The 24,364-nt window shown below is 41.4% G+C and overlaps 1 protein-coding gene across 1 annotated transcript in view; it reads right to left on the minus strand.

Moving 5' to 3' along the window:
* Nucleotides 1–11,200, minus strand: part of LOC123760096 (uncharacterized) — a 114,716-nt gene extending 103,516 nt beyond the window's left edge. The window contains exon 1 of the mRNA XM_069325251.1: nucleotides 11,122–11,200. The gene's annotated coding sequence lies outside the window, so the exon portion shown is untranslated. The remainder of the gene's footprint in view (nucleotides 1–11,121) is intronic.
* Between the last annotated feature and the right edge of the window lie 13,164 nt (nucleotides 11,201–24,364).

Raw genomic sequence — 24,364 nt, forward strand, 5'->3', positions numbered from 1 at the left:
TCCCATTACCAGCCATAATATCATTCATGTTGTTTATAATATCACCAATGCCAGCTCCGGGATAGCAAACCCTTAACCTGTTCCCCCTATCTCTAGCACAAAACGTTCTATCCAAATACCTTATCTGGGAATCTCCCACAACTAATGTTTGCTTAGGTACTTCCTTTACTTTCTGAGGGGCCTGCGCTTCCTTTCTCTTCGTTGCTTTCCCTTTTGCGCGATCCACAGTCTCTCCACAGCACTCGTCCTCCAAAACGTCAAATGAATTTGAAGTTGCTATGGCGTTTGAAGGCGGCTTTATCAAAGTCTTCTTAAGGCCCCTGTCTTTCGCAACTCTCCAAGACGAGGTCCCTTTACTGCTGGTCTCCTCCTTCGTTACTTCTCGTTGTTTTTTAAGCTGACGCACCTCTTCCCGCAGAGAGTCCAACTCTGTCCTCAGGGCTCCCACTAGAGTCACCAGGTCCTTCACTACAACTTCCATATTGCTATGATAATGAAGCAGAAGATTTTCTAGAATTAATTGATGATTGCTTTTTTATGCAACACATTAAGGAACCAACGCGGGGAAATAATATTTTAGATTTAGTGTTAACTAACAGGGAAACACAAATTAAGGACATGGAAATAGAGAGTGAGCTAGGGAACAGTGATCATAAAGAAATCAGATTTAGCATAGAATGGAATAGATCTGTAGGAGAAAATTCTGTTAAAGTGCCTGATTTTCGAAAAGCTGATTTCAATAGCCTAAGAAATTTTTTGGGTCAAATAAATTGGAAAGTCTTGGGTAAGAGGTGTGGGCCGGTCTTAGAGCTAGACGTGAACCCAGCGATAGGTGACGTAGAAAGGGATTTCGATGTGGATTCAAAATATAACCTATTTAAAAATATTCTAAGCAAAGCCCAGGAACGTAGTATACCATATAAATTGAATAGATTGAATATTAATGATCCAAAGTGGATAACAAAGGATCTGAAGAACTTTATAGGTAAAAAGAGAGCGTGGTACAAAAGGATTAAGAATGGGGAAGTCAGTTTAGAACAGGAATTTGCACAGCTGGTTAGAAATGTTAAAAAATAGATAAGGAAAAAAAACTATAAAGTTCGCATAGCAGGGCAAACGAAGACAAATCCTAAAGGAGTTTTTCAGTTATATCGAACTAAGACTAGGGAAAGGATAGGTCCATTAAAAACTGAGTCAGGTCAAATAACGGATAATGACGAGGAGATGAGTAGTATCTTTAATAAATATTTTATATCTGTATTTACTAAAAAGGAACTTAACAATATGCCTTCAGCCGAACAAGACTATGTGAGTGGGGACGAGGACAGGTTGACTAGTTTAGCAGTTACCAGGGAGGATGTAATTAAACAAATAGTAAAACTAAAACCAAACAAATCCCCAGAGCCAGAAGAAGTGTTTGCCAGGGTGCTTAATGAATGCAAAGAGGAGCTTTCCGAGCCACTGTCTATCATATTTAATTAATCAATAGAGTTACGCAGAGTTCCAGAGTCATGGAAGGTAGCTAATGTGGTGGCAATTTTTAAGAAAGGAGACAGATCACTTGCATCAAACTATCGGCCAATTAGCCTAACGTCTATTGTGGGAAAGTTACTTGAATCAATAATTGAAAATACAATTCGTCTTCATCTTGAAAAACATAAATTAATAAATGAGTCGCAACATGGTTTTACAAATGGCCGTTCATGTTTAACAAATTTGCTGTCTTTTTATTCCAGCATAGTTGAGGCAGTTGATAGTGGTAACATAAGAACAAAGGTAAATGCAGAAGGCCTATTGGCCCATACGAGGCAGCTCCTATTCTATAACCACCCAATCCCACTCATATACTTGTCCAACCCGCGCTTGAAACAATCGAGGGACACCACCTCCACCATGTTACGCGGCAATTGGTTCCACAAATCAACAACCCTGTTACTGAACCAGTATTTACCCAAGTCTTTCCTAAATCTAAACTTATCCAATTTATACCCATTGTTTCATGTTCTGTCTTGTGTTGATATTTTTAATACCCTATTAATATCCCCCCTGTTATGTCCATTCATCCACTTGTAAACCTCTATCATGTCACCCCTAACTCTTCGCCTTTCCAGTGAATGCAACTTAAGCTTTGTTAATCTTTCTTCATATGAAAGATTTCTAATTTGGGGAATTAACTTAGTCATCCTACGTTGGACACGTTCAAGTGAATTTATATCCATTCTATAATACGGCGACCAAAACTGAACTGCATAATCTAAATGGGGCCTAACCAGAGCAAGATATAGCTTAAGAACCACACCAGATGTCTTGTTGCTAACGCTTCGATTAATAAATCCCAGTGTCCTATTCGCCTTATTACGAACATTCATGCATTGAACCTTTTGTTTTAAATTCTTACTAATCATAACTCCCAGATCCCTTTCGCAATCCGACTTCGCAATCTCAACACCATCTAGCTCGTATCTTGTAACTCTATCATCATTTCCTAGCCTCAGAACGTTACATTTATCAACATTAAACTGCATTTGCCAATCATTTGACCATTTCAAAACCCTATCTAGATCAACTTGAAGTGATAGTGAGTAATCCTCCGAATTAATTTCCCTACCGATATTCGTTTCATCGGCAAATTTGCAAATGTTGCTACTCAAACCTGAATCTAAATTATTTATATATATTATATACAACAGAGGTCCAAGGACAGAGCCCTGAGGTACTCCACTAACAACATTATCCCACTCTGACTTAATTAACCCCATTTATACTAACTCTCTGTTTCCTTTGGAATAGCCATGCCCTAATCCAAGTTAATATAGCACCCGCAATACCATGAGCCTCTATTTTTTTAATTAGTCTTTCATGTGGCACTGTATCAAAAGCATTGCTAAAATCAAGGTACACAACATCACAATCCTTACCACTATCAACTGCCTCAACTATGCTGGAATAAAAAGTTAGCAAATTTGTTAAACATGAACGGCCATTTGTAAAACCATGTTGCGCCTCATTTATTAATTTATGTTTTTCAAGATGGAGACGAATTGTATTTGCAATTATTGATTCAAGTAACTTTCCCACAATAGACGTTAGGCTAATTGGCCGATAGTTTGACGCAAGTGATCTATCTCCTTTCTTAAAAATTGGTACCACATTAGCTACCTTCCATGACTCTGGCACTCTGCCTGACTCTATTGATTTATTAAATATGGTAGACAGTGGCTGGGAAAGCTCCTCTTTGCATTCTTTAAGCACCCTAGCAAACACTTCATCCGGCCCTGGGGATTTGTTTGGTTTTAGTTTTTCTAATTGTTTAATTACATCCTTCCTGGTAACTGCTAAACTAGTCAACCTGTCCTTATCCCCACCCACATAGACTTGTTCGGCTGAAGGCATATTGTTAAGTTCTTCTTTAGTAAATACAGATATAAAATATTTGTTAAAAATACTACTCATCTCCTTGTCATTATCCGTTATTTGACCTGTCTCAGATTTTAATGGACCTATCCTTTCCCTAGTCTTAGTTCGATATAACTGAAAAAAACCTTTAGGATTTGACTTTGCTTGCTCTGCTATGCGAACTTCATAGTTTCTTTTTGCTTTCCTAATCTCTTTTTTAACATTTCTAACCAGTTGTATGAATTCCTGTTCTAACCTGACTTCCCCATTCTTAATCCTTTTGTACCAAGCTCTCAAGGTAAGGATTGTGATGTTGTGTACCTTGACTTTAGCAAAGCTTTTGATACAGTGCCACATGAAAGACTGATTAAAAAAATAGAGGCTCATATAGAATTAATTAGGAGCATGGGAGGAATCCCGATCATATGTGGCATTCTTCCAAGAAAGAACGTTGGGAATAAATGGATGTCGAGGGCACTTGGTGTCAATTGCCGGCTGGAAAGATATTGCAAATGAAATGCAATATCTTTCATAGACAACTGGGAACACTTCTATGGGAGAAATAAAATGTATGCTCGTAATGGGGGTGCATATATCGAGGGCTGGGGTTATTGCTGTTGCGAACTCGTTGGAACCAGTGGTAAGAGGCATTTGTTTGGGTTTAAACTGTTAGTAGATAGTGGTATGGAAATTGATAGGGAGGAAGGAGGTAATAAAAAGTATGTGTTTGTTGGAGAAACAAATAGGCAAAATGATCAGGGAAAGAGAAGGGCCTCAAAATAACAATTCACTTAGGGTATATTACACTAACAGTAGAAGTCTAAGAAACAAAATAAACGAGTTAAATGCTCTTGTCTGTACAGAAAAAATAGATATTATTGCACTTACCGAAACGTGGATGAATGCAGAAAATTGAGAACTATTAGCTGAATATCAAATAAATGGATTTAAACTATTTCACACAGATAGATATATTAGACGCGGAGGGGGAGTAGCCATATATGTTAGAGACAATTTGAAATGTAGTCTCAAAGAGGGAATCAAAACTGAGCCACACACAGAAACTATTTAGATAGAATTAAACGAAAGAGCAAATAATATTATAATAGGAGTTATATATAGGCCACCAAATTTAGACAGAATGGAAGCAAAGCATCTATCGGATGAAATATCTAGAGCTTCTAGATCTAACAGTATTTATGTCATGGGTGACTTTAATTTTAGTGGAATAAACTGGGTGAACAAAACAGGGAATAATGAAACAGAAGATTTTCTAGAATTAATTGACGATTGCTTTCTTACGCAACATATTAAGGAACCAACGCGGGGAAATAATACTTTAGATTTAGTGTTAACTAACAGGGAAACACAAATTAAGGACATGGAAATAGGGAGTGAGCTAGGGAACAGTGATCATAAAGAAATCAGATTTAACATAGAATGGAATAGATCTGTAGGAGAAAATTCTGTTAAAGTGCCTGATTTTCGAAAAGCTGATTTCAATAGCCTAAGAATTTTTTGGGGTCAAATAGATTGGAATATCTTGGGGATGGGGTGTGGGCTAGACGTGAACCCAGCGACAGGTGACGGAAAAGGGGATTTCGATATGGATTCAAAATATAACCTATTTAAAAATATTCTAAGCAAAGCCCAGGAACGTAGTATACCATATAAATTGAATAGATCGAATACTAATGATCCAAAGTGGATAACAAAGGATCTGAAGAACATTATAGGTAAAAAGAGAGCGTGGTACAAAAGGATTAAGAAAGGGGAAGTTAGTTTAGAACAGGAATTCGTACAACTGGTTAGAAATATTAAAAAAGAGATAAGGTAAGCAAAAAGAAAGTACGAAGTTCGCATAGCAGGGCAAGTGAAGACAAAACCTAAATTTTTTTTTTCAGTCATATCGAACTAAGACTAGGGAAAGGATAGGTCCATTAAAAACTGAGTCAGGTCAAATAACGGATAATGACGAGGAGATGAGTAGTATCTTTAATAAATCTTTTATATCTGTATTTACTAAAAAGGAACTTAACAATATGCCTTCAGCCAAACAATTCTATGTGAGTGGGGACGAGGACAGGTTGACTAGTTTAGCAGTTACCAGGGAGGATGTAATTAAATAAATAGTAAAACTTAAACCAAACAAATCCCCAGAGCCAGAAGAAGTGTTTGCCAGGGTGCTTAATGAATGCAAAGAGGAGCTTTCCGAGCCACTGTCTATCATATTTAATTAATCAATAGAGTTAGGCAGAGTTCCAGAGTCATAGAAGGTAGCTAATGTGGTGGCAATTTTTAAGAAAGGAGATAGATCACTTGCATCAAACTATCGGCCAATTAGCCTAACGTCTATTGTGGGAAAGTTACTTGAATCAATAATTGAAAATACAATTCGTCTTCATCTTGAAAACCATAAATTAATAAATGAGTCGCAACATGGTTTTACAAATGGCCGTTCATGTTTAACAAATTTGCTATCTTTTTATTCCAGCATAGTTGAGGCAGTTGATAGTGGTAAGGATTGTGATGTAGTGTACCTTGACTTTAGGAAAGCTTTTGATACAGTGCCACATGAAAGACTGATTAAAAAAATAGAGGCGCATGGTATTCGGGGTGCTATATTAAGTTGGATTAGGTCATGGCTATTCCAAAGGAAACAGAGAGTTAGTATAAATGGGGTTAAGTCAAAGTGGGATAATGTTGTTAGTGGAGTGCCTCAAGGCTCTGTCCTGGGACCTCTGTTGTTTTTAATATATATAAATTATTTAGATTCAGGTTTGAGTAGCAACATCTGCAAATTTGCAGATGATACAAAAATCGGTAGGGTAGGGGAAATTAATACGGAAGAAGACTCACTATCACTTCAAGTTGATCTAAATGGGGTTTTGAAATGGCCAAAAGATTGGCAGATGCAGTATAATGCTGATAAATGTAAAGTTCTGAGGCTAGGTAATGATGATAGAGTTATAAGATACGAGCTAGATGGTGTTGAGATTGCGAAGTCGGATTGCGAAAGGGATCTGGGAGTTATGATTAGTAAGAATTTAAAACAAAATTATCAATGCATGAATGTTCGTAATAAGGCAAATAGGACACTGGGATTTATTAATGGAAGCGTTAGTAACAAGACACCTGGTGTGGTTCTTCAGCTATATCTTGCTCTGGTTAGGCCCCATTTAGATTATGCAGTTCAGTTTTGGTCGCCATACTATAGAATGAATATAAATTCACTTGAACGTGTCCAGCGTAGGATGACTAAGTTAATTCCCCAAATTAGAAATCTTTCATATGAAGAAAGATTGACAAAGCTTAAATTGCATTCACTGGAAAGGCGAAGAGTTAGGGGTGACATGATAGAGGCTTACAAGTGGATGAATGGACATAACAAAGGGAATATTAATAGGGTATTAAAAGTATCAACACAAGACAGATCACGAAGCAATGGGAATAAATTGAATAAGTTTAGATTTAGGAAAGACTTAGGTAAATACTGGTTCAGTAACAGGGTTGTTGATTTGTGGGACCAATTACCGCGTAACGTGGTAGAGGTGGGGTCCTGCGATTGTTTCAAGTGTGGGTTGGACATGTTTATGATTGGGATTGGGTGGTTATAGATAGGAGCTGCCTCGTAGGCCAATAGGCCTTCCGCAGTTACTTTTATTCTTATGTTCTTATGAATCATAACTCTAAAATTTTCTGTCGTTTAGAGAAATATCATCAACATATCTAAACCATGTAATGATTCCAGGGGTACTTTTTGAAACAAATTTCTTTTCGAAAAATTCCATGTAGAAATTTGAAAGCAACCGCGTCAGACCCAAATTATTACCTGCGCCTGAGAGACTACTTGTCAGGCACAGGTAGTCACAGTGAGAGGTTGTGCGTAGCTGGAGCTCTGATTGTAGTACTATTTTCATAGCAATAATGGAAGTTGTAGTGAAGGAACTGATGAATCTAGTTGGAGCTCTGAGGACAGAGTTGGGTTCTCTACGGGAGGATGTACGACAGCTGAAACAACAGCAGGCAGAAACAAAGGAGGAGACCATTATTAAAAAGACTTCGTCTTGGAAAGTCGTAAAGGACAGGGGTCTTAAGAAGACTTTAACAAAGTCGCCTACAGGTACCGTAAGGTTTCCAACTCATTTGCCTGTTGGAGGATGAGTGCTGTGGTGAGCCTTCAGTTCGTTCGAAAGGGAAAGCAACGAAGTGCAGGTCCCTCAAAGTGCTAAGAGAGTAAAGGAAGTAACTAAGCGAATTTTGGTTGTAGGAGATTCCCAGGTCCAAAATATAATTCTTTCCAAAATATTTGGAAAGAACTTTTCGTGCCAGAGATAGGGGGAAACAGGTTAATGGTTTGCTATCCGGGAGCTGGAACTGGCGATATTATTAATAACATGAATGATGTTATGGCTGGAAATGGGACTAAATCCATTATATGTATTAGTGCAGGTGGAAATGATGTTGGACGAGTTAGGAGTGAGGAACTGATGCAAAGGTATAAGACAGCCATAGATTTAGTTAGGAGCAAGGGGGGAATCCAGATCATATGTGGCATTCTTCCAAGAAAGGGAGAGGGAAATGAATGGAATTGCCGGCTGGAAAAATATTGCAAATCAAATGCAATATCTTTCATAGACAACTTGGAACACTTTTATGGAAGAGATGAAATGTATGCTCGGGATGGGGTGCATCTATCGAGGGCTGGGGTTGTTGTGCTTGCGAATTCATTGAAACCAGTGATTTGAGGCGTTTGTTTGGGTTTGGGTTTAAACTGTTAGTAGATAGTGGTATGGGAATTGAAATGGAGAAATGAGTAATAAAAGTATGTGTTTGTGGGGGAAACAAATTGGCAAAATGACCACGGAAAGAGAAGGGCCTCAAAATAACCATACATTTAGGGTATATTACACTAACAGTAGAAGTCTAAGAAATAAAATAAACGATTTATATGCTCTTGTGTACACAGAAAAAAATAAATATTATTGCACTTACCGAAACGTGGATGACTGTAGAAAATAGAGAACTACTAGCTGAATGCCAAATAAATGGATTTAAACTATTTGACACAGATAGATATATTAGACGAGGAGGGAAGTATCCATATATGTTAGGGAAAAGTTAAAATGTAATCTCAAAGAGGGAATCAAAACTGATCCACAAAGAAACTATTTGGATAGAATTAAACGAAAGAGCAAATAATCTTCTAATAGGAGTTATATACAGGCCATAAAACTTAGACAGGATGGTAGCAAAGCACCTATGGGATGAAATATCTAGAGCATCTAGGTCTAGCAGTATTTGTGTCATGGGTGACTTTAACTTTAGTGGAATAAATTGGTTTAACAAAACAGAGAATATTGAAGCAGAAGATTTTCTAGAATTAATTGATGATTGCTTTATTACGCAACACATTAAGGAACCAACGAGGGAAAATAATATTTTAGATTTAGTGTTAACTAACAGGGAAACACAAATGAATGACATCGGAATAGGAAATGAGCTAGGGAACAGTGATCACAGAGAAATCAGATTTAGCGTAGAATTGAATAGATCTGTAGGAGAAAATTATGTTAAAGTGCCGGATTTTCGAAAAGCTGATATTAATTGAAAAAGTAATTCTTTGGGTCAAATAGATTGGAGAGTCTAGGGCATGGGGGGGAGGGTGGGGTCTTGGAGCGAGACGAAAACCAAGCCATGGGGTGACATAAAAAGGGATTTCGATGTTGATTCAAAATATAACTTATTTAAAAATATTTTAAGCAAAGCACAGGAACGTAGTATACCATACAAATTAAATAGATCGAATACTAATGAACCAAAGTGGATAACAAAGGATCTGAAGAACCTTATAGGTAAAAAGAGAGCTTGATACAAAAGAATTAGGAATGGGGAAGTCAGTTTAGATCAGGAATTCGTACAAATGGTTAGAAATGTTAAAAAAATGATAAGGAGGGCAAAAAGAAATTATGAGGTTCGTATAGTAGGCCAAGCAAAGGAAAATTATAAAGTTTTTTTTCAGTTATATCGAACAAAGGTTAAAGAAAGGATAGGTCAATTAAATACTGAGACAGGTCAGATAACGGATAATGACGAAGAGATGAGAAGTATTTTTAATAAATATTTTGTCTCTGTATTTCCTAAAGAAATCTTAACTCTATGCCTTCAGCCGAACAAGTCTATATGGGTGGGGACGAGAACAGGTAGACTAGTCTAACAGGGATTATATTATTAAACAAATAGTAAAACTCAAACCAAACAAATCCCCAGAGCCGGATGAAGTGTTTGCCAGGGTGCTTAAAGAATGCAAAGAGGAGCTTTGCCATTGTATACCATATTTAATAAATCATTAGAGCCAGGCAGAGAGCCAGAGTCATGGAAGGTAGTTAATGTGGTACCAATTTTTAATTAAGAAAGGATAGAGATCACTTGCATCAAACTATTGGCCAATTAGCCTAACGTCTATTGTGGGACAGTTACTTGTATCGATAATTGCAAATACCATTCGTCTCCATATTGAAAAACATAAATTAATAAACGACTCACAACATGGTTTTACAAATGGCCTGTACACCAGTTGCAAAGTGCTCCTGGCAGTATGGGTTCGAGTCACTTCTGGGGTGAGTTTTCAGTGGCATATATGCCTGGGGACCATTCATGATTGTTCGCCTTTGTGTTCTTCATGTGTGCCCCAAAGACTGAGGTGATTTGATAAAATATTATGCCCAAGATTACCATCAGAGTGCCGGCGGGATGATGGGGAAATAGCCTCAGCTACCATTATCTTTTGTCCGGTCGGGAAGGTCGAGTGGTTAAGGTCTCCTGTACACCAGTTGCAAAGTGCTCCTGGCAGTATAATTCGAGTCACATGTGAGTTTTCAGTTGCATATATGCCTGGGGACCATTCAGGCTTGCTCACATTTGTGTTCCTCACGTGTGCTCCAAAGAATGAGGTGATTTGTTAAAATACTATGACCAAGATAACCATCAGAGTGCCGGCGGGATGATGGGGAAATAGCCTCAAATACCACCATATTTTGTCCGGCCAGGAAGGTCGAGTGGTTAAGGTATCCTGTACACCAGTTGCAAAGTACTTCTAGTAATATAGGTTCGAGTTACTTCTGGGGTGTGAGTTTTCAGTTGCATATATGCCTGGGGACCATTCAGGCTTGCTCGCATTTGTGTTCCTCATTTGTGCCCCAAAGAATGAGGTGATCTGATAAAATACTATGCCCAAGATTACCATCAGAGTGCTGGTGGGATGATGGGGAAATAGCCTCAACTACCATCATCTTTTGTTCGGTTGTGATGGTCGAGTGGTTAAGGTGACCTGTACACCAGTTGCAAAGTTCTCCTGGCAGTATGAGTTCGAGTTACCTCTGGGGTGTGAGTTTTCAGTTACATATATGCCTAGGGACCATTCAGGCTTTTTCGCATATATATATATATATATATATATATATATATATATATATATATATATATATATATATATATATATATATATGTATGTATGTGTGTATGTATGTGTGTATGTATGTGTGTATGTATGTGTGTATGTATGTGTGTATGTATGTGTGTATGTATGTGTGTATGTATGTGTGTATGTATGTGTGTATGTATGTATGTATGTATGTATGTATGTATGTATGTATGTATGTATGTATGTATGTGTATGGGCTCGAGTGTTCCACCATAATACACAGAACTGCTGTTGTTACATACCTTTACTATCTAGCACGGGTTGAACTACGTCTGCACTACTTGGGTGAAAAGGATCCACAACGACCGTGCACAAACACGACACCTTGAAAATGGAGTAAATCTCCCACCATTGATAAAGCTTACCTAATCTCTAATCAGCTCTTGAACAGGTAGTCATGCGGACTCTCACCGTTACACCTTCTCCCACATGCTGGGAGAAGTCACAATAACATGGATTGAAGATATGAAAACTGAAGCACACTCCAGAAGATCGACTTGATAATGGTCCTGGACGGACCGAAACGTCATTGTCTGCTCATCTTCTGGTGTGTGGTTTAGTTCTCATATCTTCTCCCACCCCCGGAGTGCGATGGATGAGCCTCATCCATTCCACCCCGAAAAACACCACCTACTAGAGAAGGATTAATGAAGCTCATCAACACCACTTCAATAACACATCAGCTTCTTCATTCTTTTTGAAGATCACCACCTTATTCTCCACTCCTCTCTTTCTTCCCCAATCACACAACACGCCTCTTTATCACCCCGACTCTGTCTTCTTCATCCCCAATCTCACATGCCTTATCACATCAGCAGTTTGGGCGCCCTGCAACTGCACCAAGTGCCACTTCCAACCCATTCCAATTAAGCTATTTTTTCCACTGATAAGCTCATTATTAACAATTATCTCTAACTCACTCACACTAATAACGCAATTTTAACTCTAACCATCCAGAAAATTAGAATATTTATATACTAGAGGACGAAGCTATTTTAGTTGTGGCAATGTCGTTGTCCAGGAGAAGTCATTTTTACGATGATATCTTGTTTTTTATAAGGTCGTCGCTCACGACCGACGATATTTAAAGACTATGTTTTGGAAAAGTCTTGGTCCTAGCATAATCCTTTCACCGAAGAAATTGTGAAAAAGTCGTCGTTCAGGCACAGTCCTTTTAGTTACAATATTAAAAAAAAATAGTGTTCATGGGATAGCCATTTTAACGACGATATTATGAAAAAGTCGACTTTTTAGGAGAGTTATATAGACTGAGAGATAAAGACTGAGAGTCAGAGAGAGCGAGACACAGAGAGAGATACATGTCAATCACAAGCTGCCAATGTAGAGCATGAATGCAACAGAAATTAATGAGGAAATGTGCGTACTTCTAGCCCCCATGCATCTACCCTTCAACATCGAACAGTCATTTTGACAGACATTTCTATATATCTATTCTACAAAGGGAGGCACTTAACATTGCCGGGTCTGTCTGTCTGGCTCCCCTTTGTCCATCTTTATATCCCTTCAACTATCTATACAAACATTTATCCATCAATCTATGCATCTATCTTTCCATCTGTCCATCCATCAATTTACCTACTGTCTCTTTCTCTGACTTAGCCTCTCACTTTGTCTATCTCTTTCTTAGCCTCTCACGGTGTGTCTCTGTTTCTGTGTTAGTCTTTGTCTCTGTGTGTCTCAGTCTCTCTCTCTTTTATAAAAAATATTACTCTAATGTGTCTGTGGTCGCCAGTGAGAAGAGCTCGGTGGTGATAATACTGAAAATAGAATAGTAACCTTCTGCTCTGATAACGCACTGTGGCTTGAGATTGTTTTGATGCTGTTGAAGAATTGTCTGCGTCATGCTGATATGTCTAACCTCCATATATATATATATATATATATATATATATATATATATATATATATATATATATATATATATATATATATATATATATATATGTCGTACCTAGTAGCCAAAACTCACTTCTCAGCCTACTATGCAAGGCCCGATTTGCCTAATAAGCCAAGTTTTCATGAATTAATTGTTTTTCGAATACCTAACCTACCTAACCTAACCTAACTTACCTTTTTCAGCTACCTAACCTAACCTAACCTATAAAGATAGGTTAGGTTAGGTAGCGTTGTTTAGGTTCGGTCATATATCTACGTTAATTTTAACCCCAATAAAAAAAATTGACCTCATACATAATGAAATGAGTAGCTATATCATTTCATAAGAAAAAAAAATAGAGAAAATATATTAATTCAGGAAAACTTGGCTTATTAGGCAAATCGGGCCCTGCATAGTAGGCTGAGAAGTGCGTTCTGGCTACTAGGTACGACATATATATATATATATATATATATATATATATATATATATATATATATATATATATATATATATATATATATATATATATATATATATATATGTCGTACCTAGTAGCCAGAACGCACTTCTCAGCCTACTATGCAGGGCCCGATTTGCCTAATAAGCCAAGTTTTCCTGAATTAATATATTTTCTCTAATTTTTCTCTTATGAAATGATAAAGCCACCCATTTCATTATGTATGAGGTAATTTTTTTTTTATTGGAGTTAAAATTAACGTAGATATATGACCGAACCTAGCCAACCCGACCTAACCTAACCTAACCTATCTTTATAGGTTAGGTTAGGTTAGGTAGCCGAAAACGTTAGGTTAGGTTAGGTTAGGTAGGTTAGGTAGTCGAAAAACAATTAATTCATGAAAACTTGGCTTATTAGGCAAATCGGGCCTTGCATAGTAGGCTGAGAAGTGCGTTCTGGCTACTAGGTACGACATATGTCTATATATATATATATATATATATATATATATATATATATATATATATATATATATATATATATATCTGAAAACTCACACCCCAGAAGTGACTCGAACCCATACTCCCAGAAGCAACGCAACTGGTATGTACAAGACGCCTTAATCCACTTGACCATCACGACCGGACATAATGAGGTGATAGCCGAGGCTATATGAACCACCCCACCGCCGGCACTCGGATAGTTATCTTGGGCATAGCATTTTACCAAATCACCTCATTCTTTGGGGCACACGTGAGGAACACAAATGCGAACAAGCCTGAATGGTCCCCAGGACATATGCAACTGAAAACTCACACCCCAGAAGTGACTCGAACCCATACTCCCAGAAGCAACGCAACTGGTATGTACAAGACGCCTTAATCCACTTGACCATCACGACCGGACATAATGAGGTGATAGCCGAGGCTATATGAACCACCCCACCGCCGGCACTCGGATAGTTATCTTGGGCATAGCATTTTACCAAATCACCTCATTCTTTGGGGCACACGTGAGGAACACAAATGCGAACAAGCCTGAATAGTCAAGTGGATTAAGGCGTCTTGTACATACCAGTTGCGTTGCTTCTGGGAGTATGGGTTCGAGTCACTTCTGGGGTGTGAGTTTTCAGTTGCATATGTCCTGGGGACCATTCAGGCTTGTTCGCATTTGTGTTCCTCACGTGTGCCCCAAAGAATGAGGTGATTTGGTAAAATGCTATGCCCAAGATAACTATCCGAGTGCCGGCGGTGGGGTGGTTCATATAGCCTCGGCTATCACCTCATTATGTCCGGTCGTGATGGTCAAGTGGATTAAGGCGTCTTGTACATACCAGTTGCGTTGCTTCTGGGAGTATGGGTTCGAGTCACTTCTGGGGTGTGAGTTTTCAGTTGCATATGTCCTGGGGACCATTCAGGCTTGTTCGCATTTGTGTTCCTCACGTGTGCCCCAAAGAATGAGGTGATTTGATAAAATGCTATGCCCAAGATAACTATCCGAGTGCCGGCGGTGGGGTGGTTCATATAGCCTCGGCTATCACCTCATTATGTCCGGTCGTGATGGTCAAGTGGATTAAGGCATCTTGTACATACCAGTTGCGTTGCTTCTGGGAGTATGGGTTCGAGTCACTTCTGGGGTGTGAGTTTTCAGTTGCATATGTCCTCGGGACCATTCAGGCTTGTTCGCATATATATATATATATATTTATATTATTAAATATGACCGAAAAAGTAAGATTAATAATTCTAACACGAATTTTCTCAATCTTTCGTACATTACGCTTCACTGTTGGAGGTAAATCAAAAATCAATTCTCCAAAATTCATTTTTATTTCTAGTCTGACGCGACACGGGCGCGTTTCGTAAAACTTATTACATTTTCAAAGACTTTAGTTCACAAATACACAACTGATTAGAACTTACGTATCTCCAATTTTATATCTACATTTGAGTGAGGTGGGAGGGGTGATGTGGCATTAACACAAGACAGAACAAGAGGGGATATTAATAGGGTATTAAAAGTATCAACACAAACAATGGGTATTGAATAGAAGTGTTTGTAGAAAGCCTATTGGTCCATATTTCTTGATGCTTCTATATTGGAGCGGAGTCTTGAGGTGGGTAGAATATAGTTGTGCAATAATTGGCTGTTGATTGCTGGTGTTGACTTCTTGATGTGTAGTGCCTCGCAAACGTCAAGCCGCCTGCTATCGCTGTATCTATCGATGATTTCTGTGTTGTTTACTAGGATTTCTCTGGCGATGGTTTGGTTGTGGGAAGAGATTATATGTTCCTTAATGGAGCCCTGTTGCTTATGCATCGTTAAACGCCTAGAAAGAGATGTTGTTGTCTTGCCTATATACTGGGTTTTTTGGAGCTTACAGTCCCCAAGTGGGCATTTGAAGGCATAGACGACGTTAGTCTCTTTTAAAGCGTTCTGTTTTGTGTCTGGAGAGTTTCTCATGAGAAGGCTGGCCGTTTTTCTGGTTTTATAGTAAATCGTCAGTTGTATCCTCTGATTTTTGTCTGTAGGGATAACGTTTCTATTAACAATATCTTTCAGGACCCTTTCCTCCATTTTATGAGCTGTGGAAAAGAAGTTCCTGTAAAATAGTCTAATAGGGGGTATAGGTGTTGTGTTAGTTGTCTCTTCAGAGGTTGCATGGCTTTTCACTTTCCTTCTTATGATGTCTTCGATGAAACCATTGGAGAAGCCGTTATTGACTAGGACCTGCCTGACCCTACAGAGTTCTTCGTCGACTTGCTTCCATTCTGAGCTGTGGCTGAGAGCACGGTCGACATATGCGTTAACAACACTCCTCTTGTACCTGTCAGGACAGTCGCTGTTGGCATTTAGGCACATTCCTATGTTTGTTTCCTTAGTGTAGACTGCAGTGTGGAAACCTCCGCCCTTTTCCATGACTGTTACATCTAGAAAGGGCAGCTTCCCATCCTTTTCCATCTCGTAAGTGAAACGCAGCACGGAACTCTGCTCAAATGCCTCCTTCAGCTCCTGCAGATGTCTGACATCAGGTACCTGTGTAAAAATGTCGTCAATATACCTGCAGTATATGGCCGGTTTCAAGTTCACTTGAAACCTGCCATATACTTGAACTTGAAACCGGCCATATACTGCAGGTATATTGACGACATTTTTACACAGGTACCTGATGTCAGACATCTGCAGGAGCTGAAGGAGGCATTTGAGCAGAGTTCCGTGCTGCGTTTCACTTACGAGATGGAAAAGGATGGGAAGCTGCCCTTTCTAGATGTAACAGTCATGGAAAAGGGCGGAGGTTTCCACACTGCAGTCTACACTAAGGAAACAAACATAGGAATGTGCCTAAATGCCAACAGCGACTGCCCTGACAGGTACAAGAGGAGTGTTGTTAACGCATATGTCGACCGTGCTCTCAGCCACAGCTCAGAATGGAAGCAAGTCGACGAAGAACTCTGTAGGGTCAGGCAGGTCCTAGTCAATAACGGCTTCTCCAATGGTTTCATCGAAGACATCATAAGAAGGAAAGTGAAAAGCCATGCAACCTCTGAAGAGACAACTAACACAACACCTATACCCCCTATTAGACTATTTTACAGGAACTTCTTTTCCACAGCTCATAAAACGGAGGAAAGGGTCCTGAAAGATATTGTTAATAGAAACGTTATCCCTACAGACAAAATCAGAGGATACAACTGACGATTTACTATAAAACCAGAAAAACGGCCAGCCTTCTCATGAGAAACTCTCCAGACACAAAACAGAACGCTTTAAAAGAGACTAACGTCGTCTATGCCTTCAAATGCCCACTTGGGGACTGTAAGCTCCAAAAAACCCAGTATATAGGCAAGACAACAACATCTCTTGCTAGGCGTTTAACGATGCATAAGCAACAGGGCTCCATTAAGGAACATATAATCTCTTCCCACAACCAAACCATCGCCAGAGAAATCCTAGTAAACAACACAGAAATCATCGATAGATACAGCGATAGCAGGCGGCTTGACATTTGCGAGGCACTACACATCAAGAAGTCAACACCAGCAATCAACAGCCAATTATTGCACAACTATATTCTACCCACCTCAAGACTCCGCTCCAATATAGAAGCATCAAGAAATATGGACCAATAGGCTTTCTACAAACACTTCTATTCAATACTCATTGTTTGTGTTGATACTTTTAATACCCTATTAATATCCCCTCTTGTTCTGTCTTGTGTTAATGCCACATCACCCCTCCCACCTCACGCAAATGTAGATATAAAATCGGAGATACGTAAGTTCTAATCAGTTGTGTATTTGTAAACTAAAGTCTTTGAAAATGTAATAAGTTTTACGAAACGCGCCCGTGTCGCGTCAGACTAGAAATAAAAATGAATTTTGGAGAATTGATTTTTGATTTACCTCCAACAGTGAAGCGTAATGTACGAAAGATTGAGAAAATTCGTGTTAGAATTATTAATCTTACTTTTTCGGTCATATTTAATAATATATGTCTACAGGAAAGACTGCTACCAAAATATACTAATATATATATATATATATATATATATATATATATATATATATATATATATATATATATATATGTTTTACCTACGAATGGTAGGTTAGAGATATATATGAATGAGATTGGGTGGATATAAATAGGATCTGCCTTATATGAGCCTAATAGGCCTTCTGCAGTTACCTTCATTCTTATGTTCTTATGATATGGACAAATTATTTACAACAGAAAATTTCTTTTTATTTTCCCAATATCAGTGAATATAATGGTGTATATTACTATATGAAGCATTTTTTTTTAAGTTTGTTCTTAAAATATTTAGCTGTGGAGCTGGCGGGCAGCGCCAAAAATTGTCATGGATGTTTGAATGTTACACTGGCACGCTGTTCCCTTTTGAATTCTGGCGACCTCACAACCATCCTATGTTCATCCCATTCAATTGGGAATTGGCATTCTCTCTGCCAATTTGGGTGAGGCTAGACCAAACCGCTTGACCTCCAACTCTGAACAGACAGACAGACATTTATTCCTATAGCTTAGACCAGGGGGATACCCGTCGTTGACAGGGTCTGTCTGTTTGTCTCTCATCTGTCCATCTATCTATCCATCCATCTATCCCTCTGTTTACCTGTCAATTCAGCTATCTATTTATCCATGTATTCCTCAATCTATCAAGCCAATCATCTGTGTATCCACCTATCCATCCATCTGTCTCTCTATTTACCTGTCTATTCAGCTATCTATCCATCTGTGTATTCATCAATCAATCATGCCAATCATCTATGTATCTACTTATCCATACATCTATCTACCCACCTCTCTGTCCATTTAGTTGTCTGTCTATTTATCCATTTATCTATCCAATCATCAAATAATACTTTGATTTAAAAATTTATATATTCATCTGTCCATCCATCTACCTATCTAACCCTCCATATATTTATATCTTTATCAACCTATCTGTTTATCCGTCTATCCACCCACCTAAATATTCATTTATCCACCTGTCCTTCTAATCTTCTATCAATCTATCCATCATTCTATCCATAATCTACCTATAGCTAGACTAGGGGGAATACCCGTCGTTGCTCTCTGTCCATGTATCCATCTAAATTTACTTCCATCCATCTATCTATCTTTCCATCTGTCCATCTCTCAGTTCATTTGTCAATATATCTTTCCAGCTACCGATCATTCTTGCTTTCTATTCATCCAACTTTGCAGCCATCTATCCATCAATCAATCTGTTCATCTAGCATTCTATCCATCAATACATCCATATGTACAGCCATCTATCCATCAATCTATCTGCCCATCTATCCATCAATCTATCTGTCCATCTATCCATCAATCTATTTTTCCATCTATCCATCAATCTATCTGTCCATCTATCCATCAATCTATCTGTCCATCTATCCATCAATCTATCTGTCCATCTATCCATCAATCTATCTGTCCAACTAGTTTTCTATCCATCTAGCTTCCTATTCATGTAGCTTTCTTTCCCTCTATCTTTCCTTCATCTTGCTATGTATCTGTAGTATAATCATTTGTAGTCACAAATATGGAATTTCTTAAATGTTTAATTGAAAATGTCATAATATGTAATAGCCAAGTATACCAATTAACACCAACATTAAAGCAAAAGCTCCCACTGACACCCCCCCCCCATTAATGTGATGTAATACGGTACTGCAGTTGTACTGGACAGTGGCAATGTCACACGCACACTAAAATAAAGGAAAAAAACATTTGCATTGGCCTTAGCAGTGTGAGAATTGGGCAAGAGTGAAAATAATACTCAAACAAAAAATTATATAACAAATTTACTCTAAAATAAGGATAAACAAATAACATCTGAATTAAAAAAAACTGACTTACACCTCTTGACTGATACACAGTAGCTGAATAACATATGAAAAATTACGTTAATACAAAGACAATAAAACTTGTGACACTGACTAGTTACACTATAAAAACACCACAACCTAGGGAAGGGAAGGGAACTATCAGAGGAAAGCGCCAAGCCATTATGACTATATAGCGCTCGGAAGGGGTCGGGATAAGGATTTGGGATGGAACAGGGTTGGGGAAGAAGGGATAATGCCTAAACACTTGTACAGAACGGGGATTGAACGCCGACCTGCATGAAGCGAGCTTGTCGTTCTACCCCCCTCCCCTTCCGGCCCGTTGGCGACGTGAGGGGGCTTGGTGGACGGCTGCCGGAGTGTGATGCTCCGTTGGGCAGTCCTGTCCTTTTCTGGCCTTGCACTCCTGCTGCTGTCTTCTCCAATTGTGCCGGATCGCTTTTCCTTTTCCTTATGTTTCGTTTTTCTCCCCCCTCTTCTCCTATCTGCTTGTCGTTTCCTGCCGACCTTTTGCTTGTTTTGGATTCTTTCTTTGGACTTCTTCTATTTTGACGCCCGGGTGCTTGAGGAGGCATACTCTTGCACCCGTAGAACTGTAGTACCCGACGTCTCGAGCGAGGGGAACCTTTTATTGTCAATCCCCCTTTCGTCGCTGAACCCGATCTCGACGGACTGACGGTTCTTAAGGTGGCGTTTGTGGGGCGTATACTCACGACGCACCCCTAGGGGGCCCCGGCATGATCAGCGATAGCTTCCTGTTGGGTGTCCTGCCTCTAATTGTGGCTCCATGGTGGGTATGGGGGCGCATTCGTGGATGAATTTGTCACTTTTCGTCTCTATGTCGTTGAATGTTTCCGTTGTACCCTCTCAGGCTCGTGGGGTGGGCGACCAAGCCCCCGAGTCGGCCTGTATTGGAAGACCAGGCTCTGTAGCTCCCGCTACGTTGGGCCCCGACCTTGCTCCTCCTTTGACCGTCCTGACTTCTTCCCCCAGCTCCCCTCCCTCCTCTGAGGTTGGGTCGAGCCTCCAGCCCCCGGTGGTGACCACTTCGTCCCCTGGTGTGGCTAAGTCTTTCGTTGTGACTACTGCGCCTTTTGACCCCTCTCTCTCTAGGGGTTCTCAACGCCGTTCGCGCCCCAACCGCACTCGCTCGATTCCTTCCCGTGCTGATGCGTATCAGGCCTTGTTTGGTCCTGCTTCATGGGCCAAATACTTTGATCTCCTCCCTCTTGATTCTGCGCCTCCTGACGATTTCTCCCTCCATCGGCATCTTGTAGATTCCGTGGATGCGTGTGTTACTTTCAACCCCACTCGTCTCGGTACACGTGTCGTTGCTGCTCCTTCTCAGGATGCGGCTTCCCGCTTGGCTGCCTTATCTTGCCTTGGCGAGATCCCTGTTCGGGTCTCCAAGAACGTTCAGATGAATTCCAGTGTTGGCACTATTCTCCTCCCACCCCATGTTGCAACCGGTGTTCGGAATCTGCAGGATTGCCACGATGATATTCGGCATATCCTTGATGCCCAAGGCCATTCTGTCCTCCAGGTTGACTCGTTTACTCGTCCCCCTCGTGGTAGTCGCCGTCAACCCCTCCGGGTTGTGAAGATTACCTTTGATGGTAGGACCCTTCCACCCTCTGTCATTCTTGCTGGTGCCAGGTGCTCTGTCCAGGAGTACATTCCTTCTCCTCGGCTCTGCAACAAGTGCTGGAGGTTTGGGCATGGTGCCCTCCGCTGCTCCGGGACTGTCTCTCTCTGTCCTTTGTGTGGTGGCGAAGGTCACTCTAAGTCGGAGTGCGCTTCTCCCCAGGCTCGTTGCCTCAACTGCGGTGAGGCCCATCCTACCTTCTCCCGTGCGTGTGTCCATTACAAGCTTGAGGCAGCCGTCCTCAACTTGAAGCACCGGGAGCGTTTATCTTTTCCTGAGGCGAGGCGCCAGGTTCGCCGGCTCCCGCCTTATGCTAATATCTCTTATGCTCGCGTGTTGCGCTCTTCCTCTCCTCGTCCTTCCCGCCTTCCTCAGACTCTCAACCGTTTCCGGGCCTTGGACCCTGATGCGCCCACTGCCCCCTCCTCTGTCCCTTTGGGTTCTCTCCCGAAGGATCCTCCTCCTGGTCCTCTGTCTGGGGTTCCCCTTCCTTCTACCCGGTCTGTCGTGTCTTCTGTGTCTCCTTCCTCGTCCCCCTCCGATCCTCCTTCCCATCCTCTTCCTCCATCTATCGGCTCTCCCCGCCGCCTGTCGGTGCGGGCGGATGTCCATCGCTCTCCTAACGGCCGTCGTGTGTGCTCTCGTTCGGCTTCTCCTGTTGAGACACTGGAATCCGTTGCCCGGTACGTAGTTGCTGGGACACCGGTCTCTTTAAGTCAGAAGCGTAAGCCTGGCTCCTCTCCTTCCTCTTCCCCGGCGGGTAAGAAGGCTTCGCTTTCTTCCTCAGCTCCTCCTTCTGGCTCTGTTGCTCCTTCCCCTCCCGTTTCAGTGCTTGCGCCCCCTGTTCCTGCTATGGAGGTTTCTTTGGCCCCTGCTTCCCTTTCGGTTGCTGCTCTTGCTGGGGTGCGCTCCTCTCTTTCTACTCCCCCTCTTCCTGCTGCTGTCCTTGACTGCTCCTCTCCGTTGTCTCCTCCTCCTCCTCCTCCTCCTCCTCCTCTGGACCCTGCCCGCCCACCTCTGATCTGTTCTCCCGTTTCCTTCCCTCCGTCTTTGCTCAGTTTACCCATGCCCCCTAACCCTGACTTTGCTGACCCTGATCCCGACCCTGATATTCTTTAACGTGCTCTGTTGGTCTTTCGCCTTTGTTTCTTCCTTGTTCTCTGTTTTTGTCCTTTCTCTTCTCGTCGTTGTCCATTCTTCAATGGAACGTTCGAGGTTATTACGCCAATTTCCTCGAACTCCAACTTCTGGTTTCGCGGTTTTCGCCCCTTTGTGTCTGTCTCCAGGAGCCGATGCTTGGTGCTCGTCCTGGTCGTTTTCGTGGCTATTCCTTTCTCTCCCCCCCCCCCCCAGCCATTGCTGGGGCTTCTAATTCTTCTGCTCTCTTGATTCGTGCAGATGTTCCCTTTGTTCCTTTACTTTTTCCTTCGCCTCTCCATTGTTCTGCTGCTCGTATCTTTGTGGGGAAATGGTACACAGTTTGTTCTATTTATCTCCCCCCGAGTGTCCCGCTCTCTCTTCCTGATTTGAAACACCTCCTAGACTCCTTGCCGGAGCCTGTGCTCCTGCTGGGTGACTTCAATTGTCGTCATTCTCTTTGGGGTGACGTTCTGACGAATACCCGGGGTCGCCTCCTTGAGCCGTTTCTCCTCTCTTCTTCCCTGTCTTCTGAATTCTGGTGAGCCCACTCATTTGGACTCTCGAACTCGCACCCTTTCTTGTCTTGATCTTTCTCTCTGCTCTTCTTCTCTTTACTTAGATTTCACATGGCAGGTTCTTGATGACCTCCATGGAAGTGATCATTTCCCCATCCTTGTTTCCTTTTTCTCTTTTCGCCCTTCCCTCTCTTTCCCTAGGTGGCAGTTTGCTAAGGCGGACTGGACCCTATTTTCCCTCAGTGCTACTCTCTCTGACCTCTCCCTTCTGCCCCTCTCTCGCGCTCTCCTCCTTTTTCCTGACACTGTCTTCGACGCTGCCCTCCGCTCTATTCCTCGCTCTTCCTCTCGGGGTCCACGGAAGTGCGTTCCCTGGTGGAATGCGGACTGTGCTCGGGCTGTCCGCTGTAAGCGTGCAGCCTGGAAGAAGTACCGCCGTAGGCAGACGACCGATTCTTTTCTTTTCTTTCGGAAAGCGAGTGCGGTGGCCCGTAGGGCCATCCGTACGGCTAAACGTGAATGTTGGGCATCTTATGTCTCGACAATTACGTCCGAAACCCCTCTGGCCCAGATCTGGAAGCGTATCCGCAAGATAGCGGGTAAGTTCGTTCCCGATGTTTCACCGGTCCTTCACCTCCATGATACTCTTGTGGCGGACCCGTTGCAGGTCGCTTCCGAACTGGGTTCCCACTTTTCTTCTGTTAGCTCTGGTCTTCATCTTCCCCAATCTTTCCTTCTTCGTAAACCTGTCCTTGAGTCTCGTCCTTTAGATTTCTGCACTCATCTTCAGCTTCCCTATAATGATCCCTTCTCTCTCTCTGAACTTCGTTCTGCCCTGGCCCTCTGCGGTTCTACGGCGGCGGGCTCCGATGGTATTCATTATGAGATGCTTCGCCATCTCCCTCCGAGCACGTCTCAGTATTTACTGAGTCTGTATAATCGGATCTGGGAGTCGTCGTCAGTCCCTGAGGACTGGCTCGATGCCGTTGTCCTCCCTGTTCGCAAACCGGGGTCTCTGGGTACTTCCCCTAAGGACTTTCGCCCTATTGCTCTCACAAGTTGTGTCTGCAAACTTATTGAACGTATGGTTAACGTTCGTCTGATGTGGTTCCTGGAACACCATCACCTCCTCTCCCCTTCTCAATTTGGTTTCCGCAAGTGCCGCAGCACGACAGATGTCCTGGTGAACTTGGAGGTCTATATTCGTACTGCTTTTGCTGCGAAGACCTCCGTTGTTGCCGTCCTTTTTGACCTAGAAAAGGCTTACGACACCACTTGGCGTTATCATATCCTATCTCAACTTCATTCTTTTGGCCTTCGTGGTCATCTCCCTCTCTTTCTCCGCAGCTTCCTCTCTCGTCGTTCCTTTCGGGTGCGCCTTGGTACCGCTCTCTCTCCCTCTTTTCAGCAATACGAAGGTGTGCCCCAGGGTAGTGTTCTGAGCACTACTCTTT

Source organism: Procambarus clarkii, chromosome 16 (genome assembly GCF_040958095.1).
Source record: "Procambarus clarkii isolate CNS0578487 chromosome 16, FALCON_Pclarkii_2.0, whole genome shotgun sequence".
Classification (NCBI taxonomy): Eukaryota; Metazoa; Arthropoda; class Malacostraca; order Decapoda; family Cambaridae; genus Procambarus; species Procambarus clarkii.